Raw genomic sequence first — 24,809 nt, forward strand, 5'->3', positions numbered from 1 at the left:
AAATCCATGGTATACATATACCACATTTTATTAATCCATTCATATGTTGATGGGCACTTGGGTTGTTTCCTCATCTTTGCAATTGTGAACTGTGCTGCTATAAACATTCTAGTGCAGATGTCTTTTTTTTATAGAATGTCTTTTGTTCTTTTGGGTAGATGCCCAGTAATGGGATTGCTGTATCAAATGGTAGTTCTACTTGTATCTCTTGGAGGTATCTCCTTATTGCTTTCCACAGAGGATGAACTAGTTTGCAGTCCCACCAGCAGTGTATGAGTGCTCCTATCTCTCTGCATCCATGCCAATATTTATTGTTTTGGACTTTTTGATAAACATCATTCTCAGTGAACATAAGTGATACCTCATTATGGCTTTTCAAAAGAAGACAGACTAATGGCCAAAAAACATATCAAAAAGTGCTCAGCATCTCTAATCATCAGGGAAATGCAAATTAACAGGTTCTTTTAAAAACAGAAATTTTTAATTTTGATAAAGTATAATTTGTCATTTTTATAAGTAGACATTTTATTACTAAGATATTGCTTTATAGCAAATATTGAAATTACATAGTGTAAGTCTTTCAACTTTTTTTTCTTTATCAAATATTTTTGGCTCTTGTAGGCATTTTGAATTTTCACACAAACTTTAGAATCAGCATGTGTCATTTTCTATAAATGATCTCTTGGTATGTTGATTTTGATTCCATTTCATTTTAACTGCTTGAGCATATTTAGAATAGGTGTTTTGAAATTTTTGTCTCTTAATTTCATCATTTCTGTCATTTATGGCTGTGTTCCTATTGATTTGACTGATTTTCCCTGTTTCTCTGCATGTCTATTGAATTTTAATGTATGTTGTGTACTGTAGATCTTACATTTTTAAGTGCCTACTGTGTCTTTAAAATCTCAATCTTTAAAAAGTGTTGAAGTTTGTTCTGACAAGTAATTAATTTAATTATAGCTCGGTTTGATCTTTTCAAGACTTGTTTCTAAGCTTCCTTAGTTTGGGTATAGACAATCTTTTTTTCTGTGAGTAAATTAGCCCTGCTTTCAACAGAGGGCCTTTTTAGAATTTCTGCTGAATACCCTAGGTGTTCAAAGTGAGGTCACTTCATTTCTGTTGCACATCTTAGAATGTGGTCAAAGATTTATGGAGATCTTCATGCAAATTTTCAGAACTCTTTTCTGGTTCTTTATGTCCATTGTGTCCTATAAATTGCAACCTCTTCTAAGTCCCTGAATTCTGATTTAGCTCCTTCCAGGGTAATCAGAGTTTAAGACATAAGAATATTTGTTCTCTAAAACTAGTCTTTCTGATGTTTCCTTTGCTGGATTTATTTGTGAAAAAAATTTCTCTCCAACCAAAAAGAAAAAAAAATGTGATAAACACAATTCTCCAAATGGGTGTATTTTCCATCCTGTGCTGTGAAGAGTTTCCTTAGTCCATATACAAACTCCTGGTTCAAGGAAGCTGGAATTTGAAATGCAAAACATTAGATACTTTAAAATAATATACAAATGCATAATATCTAGATAGCCCAAACTATCATGAAAACATTGGTAAATTTTACAACATTAAAATGTCTTAGCAGATTTCTCATCAGGAGATAATGCAAAGTAAATAGAAGAAAAATCACACATGAAGAGAGAGATTTGCACTCATAATAAATCAAAGAATATTATCCAAAATACACTGAGAATTCTTTCAATGCAATTAGAAAATAGCATTTGCAAGCACATTAGGAATTTAAAGAAAGAAAGCTTTTCAATGCTCAAAAAATACATAAAAAATTATAACAAAATATCAGCTAACACCAAGTATTTTTAAGGAAAATGAGCAAGAAATATTAACAGCAAGTGTATAAATTTGTAAATCCATTTCAGAATGTAAAAAATTTCCTATTGGGTACAATATATTCTCTTCAGGTGAAGGGTACACTAAAAGCCTAGACTTCAACACTGTATAATTCATCCACTTAACAAAAAAACATTTGTTACCCCTAAATCTATTAAAATAAAAGAAAAAAAGAAAAAAATATATTTGTCACTATTTTACTTACTATCCAGAAATTTCAATACTAGTGTAACTCTAGAGATCATCTTGAATGTGCACATGAGGAGAAATGTAGAAAATATTAATAGCAGGGTTTTTTCCACAGTACAAAAAAATGAAGTAAAACAAGTATTCATGTGTTTTGTATTCATAAGCTGAACTGTAATATAGAAATGAAAGTTATTGTGCCACTGTTAGAAGCAACCACATGAATAAATGAATTTCAGAAATAGATTATGAAGTGGAAAAAAAATCATTTTATCAAAAAGTCACCAGGATTTAAATGTTTATTGAAGCACAATCCAAAATTGCAAAGATGTGGAATCAAGACAAATGCCCAGTAATTCATGGATTAACAAGATGTGGTATATGTATACCATGGAATGCTACTCTGCCATGAAGAAGGATGAATTAATGCCTTTTGCAACAATTTTTATGGAACTGGAGACCATTATCCTAAATGAAGATCTACAGAATGAAAAAAAAAACAAAAAAAAAAAAACAAAACACCACATGTACTCGCTATTAAATTGGAATTAACTGATGAGTACACATGTGCTTACAGGGAAGTAAAACTCAATGGAAATCAAGCAGTGAGGGGAGCATGGGATGGGCGAAAACCTACCTAACAGGTACCAATAAATATCATCTGGGTGACAGGCACACTTTTAACCCTGCCTTGAGCCTTACAAAAGCTACCCATGTAACCAAAAACATTTGTACCCCTGTAATACTTTGAAATAATAAAGAAAGAAAAAAAAATTACAGACATTGTGAAAACACTTTATACTGTTGAAAATATACCATTCAAAAGACTCTATTTTGGGATATATATATCTTATCTATACATCTTCTCTTGTGTATATATGTATTTATATATATATGTGTGTATATATGTTTTGTATTTATATAAAGATTAAAAAAAGAAGAAGAAAAATGATATACAGCATACTTAGATTATTTGTTAGTGTTTCTTGTAGTGAGGGACAGGAAGATGACTGCACTTGAGCATACAGGTGATTCACGGTATGGATAATGTTCTCTTGCTTAACCTGGGTGGTAAACATATGACTATCTTATCATTCATATTTACTGTCTTAGTCTATTCAGATTATGACAAAATACTATTAACTGGGTAGCTTATAAACAACAGAAATTTATTTGTTACAGTTCTGGAGCCTGGGAAGTCCCAGAAAAATGCTACAGTGAATTCAGTGTCTGGCAAAGGCCACTTTCTTTCATTTAGAAAAGGTGTCTTCTCACATAGTGGAAGAAGCTAGCCCTCTTGAGCATCTCTAATAAAGGCTCCCCCGATCTCATTCATAAAGGCTCTGCCCTCGTGACTCAGTTACCACCCAAATGTTTAATTTTCCTAATACCATCACCTTAGGAATTAGGATGTCAACGTGAATTTTGGAGGACACAAACATTCAGACCTCAGGAGTAACTTACTTTTCAAATATCATAGTTTTTATCCTAATATGCCATCTATTATAAGATACAGTATTAATTCAGATACATCAAAATTGAAAAGGTACATTTTATTACTAATGAAATATAGTGTATCTTTTTATATTAATGATATATTTTATTATCCAAATTGTGAAATATTTTTTGTCAAATGTATTATCAATAAGGTGTATTTTCTATGGATTTATTCTAATTATAAAAGTGATATATCTTTCTATCACCCAAAACAATAAAGTATATTTTCCTCAAAGTACAATTTTGGTTTTTTTGTTGTAACTCAACTTGAACAAAATAAAAAAGTTATCTTATTGTAATTTCTCCTTTAATATTCTATTTTTTTGTGCTCCATATACTGTTTCTTTCCATGAAAGAATCTTAGATATGCCTTAGATATCTAATATCATATGTTGATTTTCTTTTTAAAACTTTTAACTGGAGATTTGATTATTTTCACTTCTGTTGGTCACCCCACCCTACCATCGCAAGCATTTTAAATTTCATAAGGAAGTAGAATTATGGCCTTTAACTTTTTATATTAAAAATTGTATCACCTATCTGTGTCAGGCTCTATGGCTAAATATAAAAAGCCTTATGCTTATTTAGTTAACAAACTTTGATCTCTATACAGTCAGTTAGAAATATATCTCTTGGTAATCTACTGATATGTAAAAAATTTAGATGCTCTGTTTTTATCCCAAGCTCTGTTAAAATCATTTCAGCAAAAAAAGTTGTCAAATTTCCAAGTACACATATCATTATCAAGCAGTCATGAATTATGGAGTTTCTTTTTTTAAAATTTTTTCATGTCTTACGCAATTCATTATCTCTTATCCCACATGGATAGCTTGCCCACTCTACCAGGGCTGTATAGTGTGACCATGTGAGATGCAAATTTGAATTAAAGGTGTAATGCCAGAGCCAGACAGTTGTGGTTATGTATTTTACAATTAATTTAGTGTAACAACCTTAAGTCTGCATTAATATTCCTTTTTAAACATGTGGAAAATGTAACTGCAGTGTACACAGGACAAATAACAGAATGGCTTGCCCAATTTATTACTACAGAAGATTTAGTGTGATGGCCAATTAAAGGATTCATTTAAATATATTATTTATCATGGAGTACTAACTCAAGGAAGGATAAAGGTGTTACTAGAAACATTAATTTAATTCCATCTAAAATGACATAAAATTTTATAAAATATAATACATGGTCATAAAAGAACACTTCAATGAAGTGTTGATATAATTAGGAGGATTATAATTTACCACTAATAAAGTGAGAAGTATAATAGCACATTTTATTTTAAAAGTTATAAGTGATATATTTTATAACATTTGTTCTATATACTTTATATATATACATATTTTATACACACACACATTGGCAAAGGTAAAATTTTAATTCTCTTCTTAAAGATACTTTCATTCCAAATATTTGAAGTAAATAATGCATATCAGCTCTAATATTAACATAAACAAGGATTGCTTTTTTGTCTTTCCACACAAAGTGGAATTAAATATCAACACAGAGAAGGGGAGGAGGTTGAAAACCAGCATGAATGATGGAAAGAAAACACATTTTTCTGCTTTCCCCAAAACTTAAACTCAATATTTTTTCTTGGTATCTACAGGGAAAAAAAAAAAAAACACTAAAGGTAAATGTTTTCATTGTTATTTCTTAGAACATTTTTTTGTTTTTGAGATATTAATTGGTATTCTACAGGAAAATCCCATTAGTTTTGTTGTTATGTTAATTGTTTGCTGTCCTAAACAAATACAATTCAGTCTCCAACAACAAAGCTCATGAGATTTTTTTTTTGACAGGTGTTAATAATCTTTATGAATTTCTGAGAAAGTGAAATGGAATTCATTATTTCCCTAATGCAATTTATCATTGGGAAGAAAAGACACCTATTAACCTTTCTAAGAATATTGTTGTATATCATCAAGATTTACACAACTTAGTTAATTCGAACAGAAGAAAATGCTGGTTCTCAAATGCCTAAGCGTATTCACCTTCATGAAGGATGTGCCCATATACTGTTTAAATGTTTCACATTGTTACTTACAAAAATCTTCATTCAGTAAAAAGTCACTAATAAAATCAATAACTAACAAAACAAAACCATAAGAGGACCATCGATTTGGTGATAAGACATGTATTTTAATTCTACTTTTATCAACTCAGTTTTGAGAAACAAATTTTACAAGGATGCATATAAGATATTCTACGTAATTCATTTTTTATTTTTCAGATAATCCACAAAATCTATTTGCTCAGGAAAACAAGCTGATTGTTGGAAGGGAACTCAATTTGTACTTTAATGTGATGGGCCATCTAACACTACAGGCTTTATATTCATACTTTACAACCAAAAAGTACTAAATTGTGAGTGATTATAATCAGAAATTACTTAAAATCAGAATTAATATTGGGTAAAACAAAACCTCATCTTTAATGTATCAGTGCATAATACTGTTAAGAACTTTCAAATCGAGATGGGAATAGTGTTTGTCATAAGATGCTACAAACAAAAAAGAGGAAGAAAAGATTCTCTGCTGAAACCCCAAAGAAATATGTCAAAGCTGACTCTTACCCTTTTCCTTCAAACTAACCTCTACTTTGTATTATAAAATGTGTGTTGCTCTAGAGATTATGGACTAGAATGTGGTTATGATTGCTGTTTTAATTGAGAAATGCAATGATTCTGTGCAATTTTTAAAAGCTTGCTTTAATTTGGAGACAGTAGCCCTTGGTTGCATATTTATAGCATGAGATCAATATCATCAAACATTCTATAAAACCAACCTGTTGTTAAGTCATTACTGCTTTACACAGTTGACTCCAGAGAGACTAAAAAGTAGTGTGGGTAAGAAAGTTCATTTTCAGCATCCATTTTCTGTTCCCTATATGTATTGTTTTCCAAAATTACTCCATTACTGGTTATTGAGGTATTTGTAATAACTAATAATGATTAAAATGCTTCTTAATTTATTATTTGAAAATAAAATTCCTTTGAAATATTATCTGCTGCCTATTTTGCAAACTTGAGCAATAAATTATGTACTCAATGGAATAATTTGTTTTAATCCTGGCAAAAGTATAAAAAGTTGATAGCATACCAAATTTAAAGTTTGAGTTTTCCAATCCTACATCTTTGGCTATCATTAATTTGTATTTCTTTATTATTACGACTACAGTGATATCAAAATATCTCCGATCTTTTTCTTCAGTTCCTGGTTTTTACCTGGAATATTTTGGTTTTATTCATTTTATAACTCTCTTCAAAATCTATGAATCCACGTGTGGACCCTTGACTGAATCCAAACTTCACTAAAATTTGGATTCAGTCAAAAGGCCTCACTCAAAGATCCAGAAATCCACATGTGGTCCTAAGGCTTCAGGTTCCCCACCCTATTTGGAAGAAAGATATCATAGAAACATAAGAAGCAGTGAAATACTTATCACTACTTTCTTTGTAAACTACGCTTGTTTTATTATAATGATATTCTAGAATTATATAATAAATTATTTTGTATTCATCACCATTAGTTTTTATTTATGCTTTTAGATATGATTGATAGTTCAAGATTGTGAGCATCTATTAATAAGATTTTAGTTGTTACTGAATAACTCATTCATCAATAAGTAATTGTAGAGCAACTATTGTTAAGAAAATTGTTCTAAACGCATTGTAGGATTTAAATATATTCAATAGTCCCCTTTCATAAAAGAACTCGTAGTTTATTTAGATGTATTTTATGTGGCAGTATTTGTTTGAATATATTTATTTTACAACTAATTTACCCCTGAATGGATTACCCATAAAAATTTTTACTTCTAAAGACAACTCCAGTTAAAATTTTGTCATTATTGACAATGTTCAATTTTTCTGTGGAAGACTCCTTCCTAATTCTAATATTTGGTCAATGAAAGGAGTAAATATGTATTCCCTGCTTCCTTTTCTGTTGGGAGAAACAAACATAAACCAAGAATGTGAAGCATGAAATAATAGATATTAAATTCAATTTCTATCATTAACATGGGCCACCATTCTCAAAGATAAACTGTGCTTGTCTACAAGATGACAACAAATTTAAAAACTATATCCTACTTAGTGGAAAATGTGAATATGTCTCTTAAATAATAACACATCTTTTTAATTAAGATAGTTGTACTCATTTGCCTGTGTTTTAAACTCAGTTACATTGTCTGTGTCTATAGTGGGGAGTATGAAGTTTAGAAGGCATATATATATGTTTTTTTGATTAAACAAACAAGTAATATTTGTGTGCATTTTGGTTTTTCTTTAGATAAACACATCTTGATTTAAAGATGGTCATATTTACATTTTTAAATGCTGCATACTTCTATCACATCAATCAAAAATGCTGGAATTGATTGATGCTTTATAATTCTAGTGTGAGAAGATACTTTGACACCAGGAATAACTACATTCAAGACAGATCACATAATTTGACACTAACATAGTTTAAAAATTTCCTATAGTGCAATATAACATACATTTGAAAGGTAGTATAGTTGAAAAACTAATAAATGAATGCCACTGATGACAGGCCACCCACTTTAAAAAATAAAACGTAACCACTGCTTTAGTTTTAACGAACACTCACTTCTTCCTCCCTTCTCCTCACTTCTTCCTATAACCCTAATAAAATTACAAAGCTATGTTGCTGTATTTTTCTTAATTTTATCTAAATTAAATAAACTAACAACATATGATTTAATTTGCCAGTTTTTGAATAGTTTGAGAAAAACTCACTGAGTAGGGTTCCTACTACACATATTTGTCTGACTTGATTATTATTTCCTTTTGCTGATTATGTTTATGATTTCATTCAACTAAATACATCATCTGAAGTTTGCTCATATACACTTCTGAAAAGTACTTTATTTTATTTATTAATTTTTTATTTCAAAAATATTACATATACTTATTGAGGAAGAACTGGCATTTTTAAATCTTTTTTTTTAAATTTCAGAATATTATGAGGGTACAAACATTTTGGTTATATAAATTCCTTTTGTACCATTTGAGTCAACTTTATAAGTGTATCCATGTGTCAGATAGTGTGCATTTTACCGGTTAGGTGTGAATTTACCTATCCCCTCCTACGCCCTCCCACCTACTTGATTTCCTATGAATGTTATTCCATATGTGCACATAAGTGTTGATCAATTAATTCCAATTTAATGGTGAGCACATGTGTCATTTGTTTTTACATTCTTGTGATACTTCACTTAGCAGAATTGGCTCCAATTCCATTCAAGTTAATACAAGAGGTATTAGTTCATCATCTTTTTTTTTTATGACTGAGTGGTACTCCATGGTATACATATACCACATTTTATTAATCCACTCATGTATTGGTGAGCACTCGGATTGTTTCTACATCTTTGCAATTGTGAATTGTACTGCTGTAAACATTTGAGTGCAGGTGTCTTTTTTATAGAATGTCTTTTTATCTCTTTGGGGAAATACCCAGTGGTGGGCTTCCTGGATCAAATGGTAGGTTTTTTGTTGTTTTTTTTTTTTTTTTTTTTTTTTTTTTTTGCTGCTTTGAAGTATCTCCATACCATTTTCTATAGAGGTTTTACTAGTTTGGTTTTCCACCAACAGTAAATAAGTGTTATTATCTCTTCCCATCCACACCAGCATTTGTTGTTTTGGGAATTTTTGATAAAAGTCACTCTCACTGGACTTAAGTGATACCTCATTATGGTTTTGATTTGCATTTCCTGATGATTAAAAATATTGAGCATTTTTTCATATGTTTGTTGGCCATTAGTATACCTTCTTTTGAAAAGTTTCCGTTCATGTCCTTTGCCCATTTGGGATTGTTTGATTTTTTTCTTGCTGATTTGCTTGCATTCTTTACAAGTTCTAGTTATCACCACTTTATCCGAGATACAGCATGCAAATATTTTCTCCTATTCTGTAGGTTGTCTTTTCATTCTAGTGATTGTTTCCTTAGCTGTGCAGAAGCTTTTTAATTTTCTCAGGTATCATTTTTTTTAAATTTTTGCTGTTACTGTGATTGCTTTTTGGGTCCATTTCATAAATTCTTTGCCTAGGCTGATGTCTATAAAAGTTTTTCCAACATTTTCTTCTAGTCTTCTTATAGTTTCATTCCTTAGGTTTAAGTCTGTTATCCATTGTGAGTTAACCTTTGTGAGTGGTGAGAGGTACAGATCTTGTTTCAGTCTTCTACATGTGGCTATCCAATTTTCCCAGCACCATTTATTGAATAAGGATTCTTTTCCCCAGTGTATGTTTTTGTCTGCTTTGTCAAAGATCACATGGCAATAAGAGGACGGTTTTATGCCTGAGTTCTCAGTTCTGATCCATTGGTCCATGTCTCTGTTCTTGTGCCAATACTACTTAACCTGATCATAACACCAAGTGAACTAAACTACTCAAAAGTTGGACACTGAAATTAGAAGTGTTGTGTCATCTGAACAAAGCAAAACCAGCCTACTTACCTGGCAAGTATAGTGGCAGAGAAATTTACACACTCTGAAGCAAAGGTGCCATTTCTTCTGTCTACTTCCTAGTATCATATCTGCCGGCAGGCAGGCAGTACTAGAATTGGGTTTCTATTAAAATAGCCTCATGGTATTTGGGAGTCTTTTTACAGACTTGTTCCTGACTATGTAGAGTCTAAGCCATGCTTCTATTGTATATATGTCTAGTAGCACAATTACTGTATCATAGGATATATGTGGTTTCAACTTTAGTAGTTAATGCCTAAATGTGTTTTTTTCCAAAGCAGCGTACCAATTTACATTTCTACCAATAGCACTTTTCTACTGAGTTGTCTTTTTACCATAAGTGTATATAAATTTTTTGTATAGTCTAGGTATTACATTTACAAATAACTTATCCTAATGTGTGACATATCTATCAACTTCCTTTATGCTAGCTTTGAGATTAAGAATATTTTGTTTAATTTTAAAGTTGTCAAATTTATCTAATATGTTTTTTTTATGTTTTCTATTTTTTTTATCTCACTTTAAAAAGTGTTTATTACCCAAGATATTAAGGTAAACTTCTTCCAAAATATTTTATTTTCTTATTTTCTTCCAAAATATTTTAAATGTTTCCTTACATAGTTTAGTCCTTGATCCATATGTAACTTATTCTTTTACCCTTTAGGTATGTGCTAATAAAAATCTTTAAGTGATCTACGAAGAGATCTAATGGAAGTTAGAGTTTATTGCTATAAGGGCCATGAGGACATTATTAAGAAAATATTTTTAGAGTCGTTAGCCTGATGTTACAAAGTTTACAAGTGAGGACCCATGGAATTTTTTTTCTATATATCCATAAGGAAGAAACAGTTTTTTCTACCACCCTTTATTGAATTTTCTATCTTCTTTCCACTGATTAGAAATGCCAGCTAAAGCACATGCCAAGATTTGATTTTATACATAATATGGGTCCTTGTCTAGTCTCTCTACTGTTTCTTAATAAAATTATCTATTCTGGTATTAATACTACACAGTGGTAAAACACAAACCATTTATTTTTCTAGATCCCCTTCTCCTTAGGAACTGAATTCCAATGTTTTCAAAGAGTTTCAATGTTGGTCATGTGATTCTGTCCAAAGTTGACCACTGTTATTGAAAAAGGCAATACATTTGAGGGAAAAAATGCAGTACCCTATTTTTGGCTCACTTCTCTTGTAGTTCTTTCCCTCCATGGCTTTGTTCTCTCAAAGGTTTCCTACTTGGGTAGCTCTCCAATACCTACAACCAGTTATTTACAATTTATTCCTTTTCATATTTTATATTGGTTTTCAGTAAGAGGAATGATTTAAAACAAATTAGTCCTCCATTACCCATTATCAGAGAAACAATCTTCCCATTTAATTGTTTTTTTCTATTTTTATTTCATTTATAATTTTTAATTATTTACCTCAAATATACCTTATCCATTTTACAGCCTGGTTTTCCTATGCTTTTAAAAGATCTATTCTTAATAGCTTTAAACATATTAATAATTTATTAAATTCTGTATGTTATAATTCTGCATAATTTATGGGTCTGATTTTTCAGTTTGCTTTTCTTTTGCTCCAACTCATTGGGGCTTGCTTTCCTACGTGTTTAGGATTTTTTAAAATTATAAATGCATTTTATCCTGAAATGTTATCTGTAGATATTCTTCATGGTTTAAATTCAAAATGCTTCCCTTCAGAAAGGACTTTTTATTTACTTGGATATGAACCGTGAAGCTCTATCAATGAAGAACCACTTTACAATTTGTGATTGGGTTATTTTAAAACCATAAAATTATTGTGAATTCTGGGCTCAAAAATAAATAAATTTTTGCTTGAGAGGAAGAATAATAAAATACTTTTTAAATAGCTTTTTTCTTACACTCCACTAGACTTAAAGCCAACTTCAGAAAACTTCTTCAATGTCTTTCTCTATCATGAGTAGTTCCTCCTCCTCCTCCCTCCTCTTCCTTCTTCCTCTCCTTCTTCCTCTTCTTCCTTCTCCTCCTCCTCCTCCTCCTCCTCTTCCTCCTCCTCCTCTTCCTCCTCTTCCTCCTCTTCCTCCTCCTCCTCTTTCTCCTCCTTCTCCTCCTCCTTCTCTTTCTCTTCCTTCTCCTTCTTCTTCTCCTCTTCATCTTTACCCCTCCCCTGATTCATATACTTACTATACCATACTCTGTGGATTCTGGTTTTCATAAGGACTCTCAAATCCTATTTCTCACCCTTCCAGGGCATCAGGAATTACCTCCTGTTCCTGACATGTGGCCCATTAAAACCTAGGCAATAAGCCAACAAGACTGGCAGTTAACCCAGGGCAAATTCCGACATCATCCTTCCTTCAATTCTGTAGCTTCACATTGTGATATTATTTTTTTCTGTTCTCTACTGAATTTTTATGTTTTGGAGTTAGGCTGTACTCAATGTGATTAAAAGATATTTTAGCCAACATTTTTGATGTGCTATATATAAAGTTTAGTCTGAACACTTAGAAACAGCTACAAGGCTTCCTATCTTTCCTTAATTAAACACAACTCTATCCGAAAAGTAATGTGCAAATTATCTGGAAGCATTTAATGAAATGAACTTTTTGGAGTAGTTTTATAAGCGTTTGGAAAGAAAGGTATTACACAAGTCAAAGATATTACAATAGCTTATTTTTACATAGAACTATAATCAAAATAACTTTTAAGAAAAAAAAAGCCTACAACTTGTACTTATAGTCTTATAGACCTCCAATATAAAAAAGTAAATATCCTAACTAAAATCATATAAAGGCACAATAATCTATTGTTACAGCATAATTATCTTAAGGACTATAATATTTCAGAGAGACAACAATGTTCCCCATTTTAGCATTTTGGATATTTAAATTGAATTCCTAAGTGGAAGAATAAAATAATAAACTGATATTGGGCCTTTCCTCTAGTCTTAGAGCAGTGAAACACTGAACCTTGTTTGAATCTCTCTTGCAACATCAACTAGAGCAATTATTAAGAAGCTACTTACGGCCGGGCGTGGTGGCTCACGCCTGTAATCCTAGCACTCTGGGAGGCCGAGGTGGGCGGATCGTTTGAGCTCAGGAGTTCGAGACCAGCCTGAGCAAGAGCGAGACCCCATCTCTACTAAAAATAGAAAGAAATTATATGGATAGCTAAAAATATATATAGAAAAAATTAGCCGGGCATGGTGGCTCATGCCTGTAGTCCCAGCTACTCGGGAGGCTGAGACAGGAGGATCGCTTGAGCTCAGGAGTTTGAGGTTGCTGTGAGCTAGGCTGACGCCACGGCACTCACTCTAGCCTGGGCAACAGAGTGAGACTCTGTCTCAAAAAAAAAAAAAAAAAAAAAGAAGCTACTTACAACAGATTCAAATAAAATAAAATCTAGCCAAAAACAATGACTGTACCAATCATTTGTATCTAATTACTGAGTTTGTATGTTAAGTAATACATAACTAGTAGTTATGAGAATTAGTTTTCTCTGAGAATGGGAACAAGTTTAGTGGCCAGTGGGTGGAGTAGGGCGTGACTAGCTATATATATGTAAAAGCTGAAGAAATCTGAGATCTGATGGCTTCTATGAAGTGTAATGGCCTGTATAAACTTAGCCTCATCTCATTTACTGTACATGAACAAAATGTGGAGAGACATAGACATCAGAAGTTGTGTCTGGTGGTCATGAAATCACTGCTATGCTGTTGCTATACATGCTGTGTTGTTTCTTGTTCTTAGAGCTAAGTAAGCTTCGTGCAGAGTTAAGGCCATAGTGTCTCATAAGTATCATGTCAGCCTGAAATCAAAATCACTTTTCCTACCAAAACAGACTGAAAAATCAATTAAATATTTCATAAAATAGAGAATTTATGAATTGAACGTTTTCCCCAGAAACATCCTGAAACAATTTAAACATAGAAGGTATATATAACATAATATAATAAATTAATAATTCATTAATACCATTAAAAATATATAATGTAACAATATAATTTTATAAATATAACAAAATTTAAACATAAAGGTATATTTAATACACTATGATTTTTAAAAGCAAGTGAATAAAATGCTCAGTTGAATAGCTCAGGATTATATGAGATATATTGGATAAAAATATCTTTTTAGGACATAAAAGGGAGAGAAGACATTTTATTGATCTCTATGGTTTAAATATTTAAATATTCTCAACAAATAAAACACACTTAGTAACTTTTTTTCCATTGAGATTTCAGTTATTTAAAATGATTTAATAAAGACTGTTGTTCAAAAGTTTTATAGGTAAATAAATAATTTAAAATATGACAATTCTTTCTTAGGCACTAGTTATAGGAAGATGTTTGTAGATGCAATAGAAATCATTATTAAAAATATGCTGTAATGAAAATGTGAAATTTCGTATATACTTACTCTTCCACTTTCAGCTTTTACTTCATTTTTGAAGAAATTTTTTTTTTTATTTTCTCTGTTTCTACCTTAGCCTAGCTATCTCCTCGGCCAGGCATATGATTGATAGAGAATTGAATTTGAAGAGTTATAATAAATCAAGATAATGCAAGAAAGAAAGCGGAATGCAAAAATGCTTCTGAAAATAAATATTAATAATTAAAACATCAAGTTGTTTTAAAACCTTGAATATTTAAAGCACATAAGAGAAGGGAGAGAGTCATAAAATCTATGTGTGAGTAGAAGATGGTGGAATATTTACTCTCTCATTTCAATTCCTTATCAAATACTTAGGGGCAATAACTCCGTATCAGGAAATGATATTCCTTATGTTCTTAAAATGGCATGAATAAAATTAATAGATACATATGGTGATCAATTAAAAAATAGCATATGTAGGTCCTTGGATTATCTGCCAATATCTGTGTTATCTGTATGTGTTTTTGTGTGTGTCTTTCTCTGTATGTGTATTTAATATACATTATATTAGATAAAACTTATCCTTGAGAAATGCAGATCAAAGTATAATAAATTCTTTTCTCTTCATTCAACATTGCAGTCTTTTGAATAAGATATTAACTCAACAGCATCTTGGCCATATATGAAAAAAATTAAGGCAATTTTCTGCAAAAAGTTTGAGAGGAAAACCACATATTGATCAGTACTAAGTAGTAAAAATTTATTGCAATGTTGTCAGTTGCCTTATTCTAGATCAATACAAATCTCACCAAAAGCTTCTTAAATGCAATAAGAATCTGACAAGACCTTTTTGTCATAGATTAGTGTTAAAGCAATGAAAGAGCCCCTAAGGAAAATTGTCTTTCTGGCTGAAATGCCAGCTGTATTCTGTTTCTGAAATGTTCTGTGCATGTATGACATCTTTATCGATATTGTGGATGTCTGAAAAAAAAAAAAAAGAAAACCTTAAACATTTTGTGTGCTGAGTAATGCAAATGAGGATAACAACCTGAAAATTTAAATTTGAATTCATTGTTTCTATCAAAAATCCACTATTTGATGTATATTATATTGCTGAGCAGAATTAAGTTAGAGAAGCACAATCTTAATTAAATTCTGCAACATTTTTATACTAGCCCATCATATCGATTTTAAGTTAATAAAAATATAATGTAATATTTTCAATAAGACATAAGAATAAGTTAGCAAAACATTTATTTTTCTTAAGAAAGAAAAGGTTATAAATTTGATACAATTTAAATTTAGATTTCACTCAACAAAGCAACCACATAAAATAGTAGAATCTAATTTGAAACTGCAGAAGGAGTTCTCAGGCACTTTGAGACAAGCTGCATTTCATGAATTCTGATAACACTAGAATTTAGTCATCTTGGCAGTATTGTAATATCAGTTTGCATAAGTAGACCCATTGAGGCTTGCTTATTTTGGTACCTGCTTCTTTTGGCACTTTCAATTATTTGGACAGAGAAACTACATGCATCTTTCATGATATTTATGTGAATTTAATTTTATGAAAGGTATCAGTTTACCTGCATAGACATGTATTTTATTCAAACATAAGAAAAATTTTATTTTAGAAATGTAACTTTTACTTAAATCATTATTTTAGCACCCTTTTCACTAGTCTGATAAACTCATGATGCTTTTCATACCTGATGCCAGTTTTGCTTTTTATTATTTGTCTCATCTGTAGATTTTGCCTTTCTAATCTCAAGTAATATCATTTGTTAGTGCACTTATCTACCTCTATTTAATATAATGTCTATTAATTTCCAGATTTAGTCTGATTTTAAATATGTTAATATGAAAAGGTAGCATAATAAAGTATGCCATACTAATATATGAGTGTTTTACAAATATGTGTATATGATATAAACTCAGAATGACTCTGATAATTATTAAAAAGAAATGCACATTACACATATATGGGTATACATAGATAATATATACATACACCATATATATGTATATAACATATGCATAACTATTATATATGCATACATATATACACATAAATACTGTTATATATTATATTACATTATAATGAAAGATGGGGCCTAGGCCAGTGCCATTCTAAGCACAGTGTTCTGTTTACCACTACCATTATTTGAAATTAATTTTTACAATTTACTTAATGCATGTTGCTACCTCATAAGAAGTTCCAGGGTTAAAATGGACAGGGTAGAGCATGAGATTATATTTGGCAAAGAGTTTAAAATACTTATTTAGCCTACCTACAATTCTTAGCTTCAAGGAAAAAGATTCAAAGGCTACCTTGAATATTATCTATTGGGATGTGGCACAACACAATGAGGAGCAGTGGAAGGGCTTAGATTATTAGTAACATCATAGAGGACCTAATTGTACAGTCTGATGGAGTTTAAACTCCATCATTGATGTCATGTTCTATATTAGGAGTCTCTATATTAACACAAAAGCACATATGGTTAGTTACACCAAACAGCCTGTTCCTATATGGGGCTGTCACCTGTATCAAAGCTTTGGAACCCACTTTTATTTACAGATATGAGAAATGTTAAAGAACACCTAGTTATAGCTTTTAAAAGAATCAAGGAGGTGAAAGCTCCTTGCTTTTAGAAGCATCAAGCTCCTAGCTTTTAGAAGAATCAAGGAGGTGAAAAATCTCAACAAAAAGAACTATGAAACACTAGGACAGAAATCACAGATGACAGAAACAGATGGAAAAACATATCATGCTCATAGATCAGTGGAATCAACATTGTTAAAATGTCCATACTACCCTAAGTGATTTATAGATTCAATGCAATCCCCATCAAAATACCAATGTCATATTTCACAGATTTAGAAAAAAATAATTCTATGATTTGTTTGGAACCAGAAAAGAGCCAGAACAGCCAACACAATCTTCAGCTAAAAGAACAAATCTGGAGGCAACACATTACCAGACTTCAAACTATACTAAAAGACTATAGTAACCAAAGCAGCATGGAGCAGCAGCAAAAAGAGAGACATAGTCCAATGGAACAGCACAGAGAACCCAGATATGAAACAATTCACATATAGCCAACTGATCTTTGAGAAAGCCCACAACATACACTGGGGAAAAGAAACCCTATTCAATAAATGGTGTTGGAAAAATTGGATAGCCACATACAAGATCCATACCTCTCACCACTCACAAAAATTAATTCAAGATGGATAAAGGAACTAAATGTAGTCTAGCATTCTTATGGTTTCATATGAAACCATAAGAATGCTAGAAGAAAATGTAGGAAAAACTCTTCTACATGTTGGCTTAGGCAAAAAATTTATGCAGAAGACTTCAATGATAATCACAGCAAAAACAAAAATAAATAAATGGGATTTGATTAAATTAAAAAGCTTCTGCACAGCTGAAGAAATAAGAGAGAAAACAGACAACCTACAGAATGGGAGAAAATATTCACAAGATATATATCTAAAAAAAAAGGAGTAATAACCAGAATCTGTAAATAACTCAAGCAAATTAGCAAGAAAAAAATCAAACACCCCCATTAAAAAGTGGACAAAACACATAAAGAGAAGCTTTTCAAGAGAAGATAGACAAGTGGCTAATAAACATACTAAAAAATGTTCAACATTACTAATTATCAGGGAAATGCTAGTTAAAACCACAATAATATATCAACTTACACCAGTCAGAATGGCTTTTATTAAAAAGTCCGCAAACAATAAATGCTGGCATGAATGTACAGAGAAAGGAACACTTATACACTGTTAGTGGGACTGCAAATTATTACAATCTCTATGGAAAACAGTATGGAGATTGCACAAAGAATTGAAAGTAGATCTATGATTCAATCCAGCAATCCCACTGCTGGGAATTACCCAAAGGAAATAAATCATTTTATCAAAAAGACACCTGCACTTGAATATTTACTGCAGCACAATTCACAATTGAAAATATGTGGAATCAACCCAGTGCCTACCAATTCATGAGTAGATTACCAAAATGTGGTATATGCATACCGTGGAATACTATTCAGCCATAAAAAAGGATGAATTAATGCCTTTTGCAACAATTTGGATGGTACTGGAGACCATTATCCTAAGTGATGTATCTAAAGAATGGAAACACAAACACCACATATGCTTGCTATTAAACTGGAACTAACCAATGAATACACATGTGCACAGAAGGAGTAAAACTCAGCGGAAGTTGAGCAGGTGGGAAGAGGGAGGAGAGGGTGGGTGAAAAACTACCTAATGAGTACAATGAACATTCTCTGGGTGATGGGCATACTTATAATCCTGACTCAAGCTTTACAATAGAGATTTATGTAACTACAAACATTTGTATCCTGATAATATTTTGAAATAAAAAATAACTATATAATAATAATTAAAAAAGACTAAAATTGTTGCTATCTGGCCCCTTACAAAAAGTTTGTGGATATCTGCTCTAGACAATAGAGTGATGGCCTGGTTTTATCTTGAATTATTTCAAGTGAAGTACATCTTTCTTTTACACAGAAAAATGATCTAAATACCTCATTTCATCCTGCAACTGCAATGCTTCTGCTTTCACAACAGGCATCAAAAATCACTATCTAAACAGATCAGAGATTTAGATAAAAAAACAAAAAAGCAACTTTTAGTTGATCAAACTAAACACATTCTTCCCAGATGTTTCTGACATTAAACACATGTGTCCCTACAATAGTTTTAAAATGGTGAGGTTTTTTAACAAGAACATGCAGACCAAGGATTGGACCACATTTTAATTCCTAATGGTGAATTTTGTCTACTTTTATAATCACTCACAGATGACTATGTTCAATCCCAATTTCCTAAAGACCTGAATTCCCAACTCAGGTGGAGAATCTTTAGCTAATAGCCCTCCCTATTTCCTTAAGATTTTTATGTTTTTTCCATTCTTGGGATACTTCACTTAATAGAATGGGTTCCAACTCTCTCCAGGAGTGCACATTTGGGAATAACACCAATTGAGTATTGGACAGAGGTGGGGGCTAGGGGGAAGGGATGGGTGTATACCTACTTGATGAGTGCGATGCGCACTGCCTGGGGAATGGACAGGCTTGAAGTTCTGACTGGGGGGGATGGGGTGGGGGGAGGGGATGGGTGCATACCTACATGATGAGTGCTATGTGCACTGTCTAGGAAATGGACACGCTTGAAGCTCAGACTCGGGGGGATGGGGAGGCATGGGCAATATATATAACCTGAACTTTTGTACCTCCATAATGAGCTGAAATAAAAAAAAAAAAAGGCATATTTTCCAAAGCAGATATTTGAGTGCCCATGTATGAAGTTTTAGAGGGAAATACATGATAGATAGATACAAATCTCAAATATATATTTATATATTAATAAACAATTTTATTATAGTAAAAAATGATTTTTATGTTTCTTTCACTTAATATGTATTTAATTTTGAAGAAAAGAAAAAAAAAGGACTACAATATACATTCTTGTAAATAAAGCACTTTCTGTTACTACTAAAAGTGGTGTAAGTAAGCAGCACTAAATAGATACATTTATTCATTGAGATATTATGCTCCTGTGGTTATGCACACGGAATAAATCAGGCTGAGCAGTCATGCTCTCCCTAAGGGCCTCCAATTGGCCTGAAATATCTTTCTGCCTGAAGTCATATGGTTTTGAACCTAATCAAAATGTGTGGATTAGGATAGCTAGCATTTTTGACAGCCTAGGGAACAGACAGGAATGAAAAGGGGAGTGTCTGGGTAATTTTTATGTCAATGCTTTTTTCAGACACTGACAATAATGAAAGAGGGATATAGCTCATTTTAATTTTCACTAACTCAAATATGGCTTCTGTATGTAATACCATGTTTATGTCTCAATATGTATGTTTTGTAATTGATTTTAAAAGATAACCTTAGAGATGGAAATGACAATAGAACAAGTTGAATTTTATTTAAAAATTTTTAAGTAACTTTTGGAGATAACTTCTCTGACTGCCCCTTATAATTTAAAAATTTTAAAAAATGGACATTCTCCTTACCCTCAGATACATACTACTTATTTATTTCTTCTTTCTGAGTATACAAAGGTATATTTTTCAAAAAAGAAATAGCACATTTTTAAAAATAGTAATAAAATGTCTTTTATTAGCAGATATAAGAAAGAGAATTTGTGGATGATAAATACGGCATCTTGCATAGTAAGCATTCTTTCTCAAAACACCATTAATTTGGTATCTATTACTATGTAGAAAACACTCAAAATTTCTTGGTTAAAACATTCTTTTCTAATGCACACAGTTTTATGGGTCTGGGCTGGGTACAGCAAGGATGCATGTCTTGTCTCCATGATACCCTCCATGAGTCCTTAGCTGGGGTTAGTCATATGGTTGTGAATATCTGAAATGGGTCTACTGTGTTCTCAGTCTAGGGTTTCAGTTCTGCCTGTTACATGGGACCCTTGGTTTTTCTTCACGTGCTCTTCTGCTGAGGCAGGAATGTTCAAGATGGCTTCTTCATTTCCATTCTGGTTTCTGGGCTGCAATAGCTGGCATAGTTGGCTCCTTGGGCATCTCTTTCACTATTTAAGCCTCTTCACATGGCTAAGTTGGGCTTCCTCACAGTGTGGCTTTCTCAAGATAGCCAGACTTTTCACATGACAAATGACTTCCCCCTGAATCTTCTAAGATTAACAGGTGGACATTATAAAGTTTTTTTCATATGAATGTTTTTCTAGATATTCAGTCTCTGAAGTCCTAGAGATCACTTTTACATTCTATTGATCAAACAAGGGCCTCAGGCTAGGCAGAATTCAAGAGAAAGGGTGTGACCACAACGCAAACACACAGAGGAAAGGAACTGGTGATGGTTGAGGATGGTCATTTCGAAGATCATCTACCAAAACCACCTTTGATGTTACAGACAGAATAACAGATGACAGTATGCATTGAATATTTTGTTTTTATTCTTGTCTTTATCACTTCTCTAGTGACAATACATAAATCCAACAATATAAAGGTGGAGAAAGCACATGATTTTTAACATTAGGGAGCCATAGACTGCATTTACTAGCTAAGTGGATTGACACACCTCACACCATCTCTTTGATCCTCCCTTCCTTCCTTGAATATGTAAACCATGTGGCACTTGATTGATACCCACTAAACTGGAACTGCCACTGGCATTATTTCTTTCTTAGGTTTAACAATGTTTTTATCTTTTCACAAAAACAATTAGAATGAGCTATATTGTTATTGCATTTCTCACATACTATGATTTTGACTTTTTGCTCTTCTCTAGGCTCAAGGAGTAATACCTGGGAAATAAGGGTTGCAAATGTGGTCTTCTTTAGGTATTTGTAACCAAAGGAAGTCTTTCTGTGTGTGGAGTAGAGGTGTTAAAGACTAGATTACTAAAGAATCCTTATGTTACTTGATGAATTAAAAAGATTTGCTGCCTTGGTCAATGAAAGGCATGTATCCTGATGCTGAAGAACATCTGCTATGTGCTATGATGCCACTTGTATATCATAAAACACATAGTGGGGATCAGCCACCTTAAAAAGAAAGCTTTCAGAAGCCAGAACAAAACAGGTAACAGATGTTCCCGTCAGATGGTCGAAGTAAAATATGTATTGTAACTGGCATCTGAGACAAAAAATAAACAGGATTTATCTCCCACATAAGGTTTTAATTACTGTGAATTCAAAAAAGTATTATCTTTAAATATAGTATCTCTTAGTCAAAGGGAGTGGCCTCATCCCTGAGAGTATCAATATTATATGGAGAATTGTGTTGTGACAATATTGTTTACCATTACTGATTTTTACTTTATTTGGCATACAAAAGCTCTTGTATAAATTAATACAGAACTCTATATTTTTATTCTTGACTTACAGTTTGCTCATAATATTATGAAGGATATACATTTTTAAATGAGATTTTCTGTCATTTAATTTTTAAAATGAAGTCACATATTTGAAAATGTCTAGCAAAATGCCAGTCACATAATACGTGTTTATTAAATGTTGCAAATTTCAGTGTAACATACTGATGCCTTACCAGATGCAGCAATTTCACATATTGGTGGATCCTATTTAGTTGTTACTGGCTGGATTTTAGAAAGTTAAGTTTTTTTTCTTTGCTTATGTATTTCTAAGTATGCACATGTAAAACTCACAAAAACACAGGGAGAAACTCGGAAAGAAAAATAGCAATTAAAAGGAGTGATATACGGACCCCTGAACCACAACCCAGGGATTGATCCAATAAAGGGAGAAACAAAGAGGGGTGCTCAGGAGCAGCCCCAGCTCCCTCCTCTGGAAGCATGAATAGCAGGACTTTGACAATTGACTTTCTTATTGGCCACTTGTAGTTTGAGTAGACCAGAGGTCTGAGAGAGGGGCTAGTCCCCACACCGGAGTCCCAGGGTCCCTACTGCCTTCCCAGGGCTAGACTGTGCTCTCCCTGTTGCCTCCCTGGTGGCCCCTGGGTTTTAGATTCAGGATTTATTTCTAGTGTTCAAGACTTTGATAGGAAACTACAGTTGGACCTATATTAGCTATCAGACTTCAATACCAAATAGTACAGTGGCCATTTACTACCTAGTTGCAGCCTCACTTTTACAACCCATGCCAATTTGTCCGCAGATGCAGGCCCAGAGCTCTCCATTCCAGCAGTAAAGATGAATTCTGTGATGCTGACGAAGTCCATCAAAGTGTCTCATCTCCAAAGTGCTTAATGGTCTTCTGGATCTGCTTCAGTCTTTACACACAGCAACTCAGGAAATAGTCTAAAGTGTCCAGTTACCACAGAATCACTTAATTATTTCACATCCAATGGAAGAAGTGATGCTGTTGTTTTCTATTCACGTGATGATAGAGATGATGATGGGAGGCAAGGTCAGTGGAGGAGCGTAAGAGCATATTCATGCATCTCTTGTCACAAGTCAGGCTTGGAGTGGCTCTCTCTAAGGTATTTCTTTCAACATTTATTCTTGAAAGAAGATCTCTCTGAAATATCTGCAGACTGTTTTGCACATTTGGATCTGTTTGTGACCAGAAGGATCCCAATGATCAAAGGGTTCAGGCTGTAAATTAGTATCTCTCAGCCTTTAATGCAGGAAGGAAAAAACTGCTTGCTAAAATGTCATAGAACCCCATTTCAAGTGAGATCTTTCAGTGTCACTGGACATTATAGAGTGATACTGAAGGATTAGTTTTAGAAGGACAAGTTCCCTTGGTTTCCCAAAACAGCATAACATTCATGGCTGAGCAGGTTTCCCCATTTTAGCCTTTTATGCTGAGTGTTTTGGGAAGACATCAATATTCATATCTCTACAAAATCAAAATTCCATGAGCTGTGAATTGGGGTGTATAGCATAGGACAGAGCTGTCTTGTGTCCAGAACATGATGAGCATTAAATTCTCACATTCCCCAAAGGTTACAGGTCTATATTCACAGTGCAGTGGAAAGTGACCAGCGGGGAGAGTGGAAGTAAGAAGGAAATAAATCAACCTAATGGGTACTGTGAACACTATTTGGGTGACAGGCACACCTACAGCCAGGACTGAAGCATTACAAAAACGATCCATGTAACCTAAAACATTTGTATCTCCTTAATATTGTGAAATAAAAAAATAAAAATTTTAAAAAAAGGAAAAATAAAGAAATTAGGAGGAGAATATGACATTGTTTCAAAATTGGACTGCTGTGCAAATAACATCTTCCACACTACGGGCAAGAAACACAGAATTACCACTGAGATGTTTTTCTTCAAATGACAAGAAGTCTTTTCGCTCGATTGAAGGGGAATAGAATGGTGTAATGTATGCAAAATACACAGGGAAATACTTTCTTTGTACATACCAAGTAGTTCCCTATAATCAAGAAGAAAGTGAGGACGTTGGAAGATCAGAATGAGGATAACTCCTGATGCCTTTGGGAGGATGTCATTTTCACCTTAAAAATAAGAGACATTGATGCAAAACTGAAACAAAGCACGGATTTGAAGACAGACAAAAAACAGAAGCTTGAGGAAAGAAGGAAAAGGAAATTCAATGACAAGGAAACAAGGTTATTTCATGAAGATGGAGAATGTTGGATTTACGATGAACCATTACTAAAATGTTTTGGTGCTGCCAAGCATTAGGTTGGTAAATGCAAAGTTTATACCTAATAAGCAGAGCAGTAGGCACAATTAAGCAACAATCTTCCTTTGGGAGAAATTATTCACTCCCTTTTTATTGCAGTGGTTCCTAGCTCAGGAATACTGGATTTTCTAATGCAGATGAACCATTCAATCAAGAAATGTTTTCCTTTTTTCCTCAAAAAAAAAAAAAAAAAAAAATGAGTACATTTGTTTTGTAAGCTCTGAACCATATC

General features: G+C 32.7%; 1 pseudogene; it reads left to right on the forward strand.

The window, feature by feature from the left end:
- LOC138385698 (oxysterol-binding protein-related protein 9-like) overlaps positions 1-24,576 on the forward strand; it is a 78,957-nt pseudogene extending 54,381 nt beyond the window's left edge.
- The last annotated feature ends 233 nt before the right edge of the window (positions 24,577-24,809 follow it).

This window comes from Eulemur rufifrons, chromosome 7 (assembly GCF_041146395.1).
Source record: "Eulemur rufifrons isolate Redbay chromosome 7, OSU_ERuf_1, whole genome shotgun sequence".
NCBI classification, from domain to species: domain Eukaryota; kingdom Metazoa; phylum Chordata; class Mammalia; order Primates; family Lemuridae; genus Eulemur; species Eulemur rufifrons.